We start from the raw sequence: 883 nt of genomic DNA on the forward strand, positions 1-883 counted from the left end.
ACACATTGGGACTAGAAAATCTACGGAGACTTCATCAGTGGTACTGTGTTATTAGAGAAATGCTTTAATTTTCATATTCCAATCAGGTGCATCTTATATTCCACCCGGTTGGGAAGAGATTGAAAACAGTTGTAAGTGCTGTTCCAGGGGCACTTACATTCTCTTGAGAGCTAAGGTTGTTGGAGGCGGTCAGCCTGAGGCCTCATTGGGACTAGAAAATCTACGGAGACTTCATCAGTGGTACTGTGTTATTAGAGAAATGCTTTAATTTTCATATTCCAATCAGGTGCATCTTATATTCCACCCGGTTGGGAAGAGATTGAAAACAGTTGTAAGTGCTGTTCCAGGGGCACTTACATTCTCTTGAGAGCTAAGGTTGTTGGAGGCGGTCAGCCTGAGGCCTAACAGAAAGGGCTTTTGCCTGGGGCAAGAGGGTTGGAGACTTGACTTCAGAGCAGCTGCTGCCCCTGAGGTGCAGTCAGTCCTGTTTGCTGAGAGACAACAGAGAATAGCTAATTATGCTCCATATAAAATTGCCTATTGTTTTATGCCACCTGATGTGTCTGCATGAGAGGTTTCCTTTTTGTTCATTTTTAAGATGCTGTTAAACCAAAACCATGTTGTGCTACTGTGTCAGCCTTTTCATTGTTCCAAATTTTACTTTTACTATTTAAGTGAATGCATAGAATCCAATTTGCCAATGTTCTAAAGGCTTATGAGGTACTGAAGGAGCCAAGCCTTCGGAGGCAGTAGGTGACTGGACTTGGCCATCCAGTCAACAGAGGAAAAGCAGGGACTGGTGAGGGCTGAGGTTAGGAGCTGGGGCTCTGAACGACCATGTTGGCCCTTTACTCACCTGCCGAGGATGTGCTGGACTTGGCTG

This window comes from Fukomys damarensis, unplaced genomic scaffold (genome assembly GCF_012274545.1).
Source record: "Fukomys damarensis isolate Sample0158 unplaced genomic scaffold, DMR_v1.0_HiC HiC_scaffold_39, whole genome shotgun sequence".
NCBI classification, from domain to species: Eukaryota; Metazoa; Chordata; class Mammalia; order Rodentia; family Bathyergidae; genus Fukomys; species Fukomys damarensis.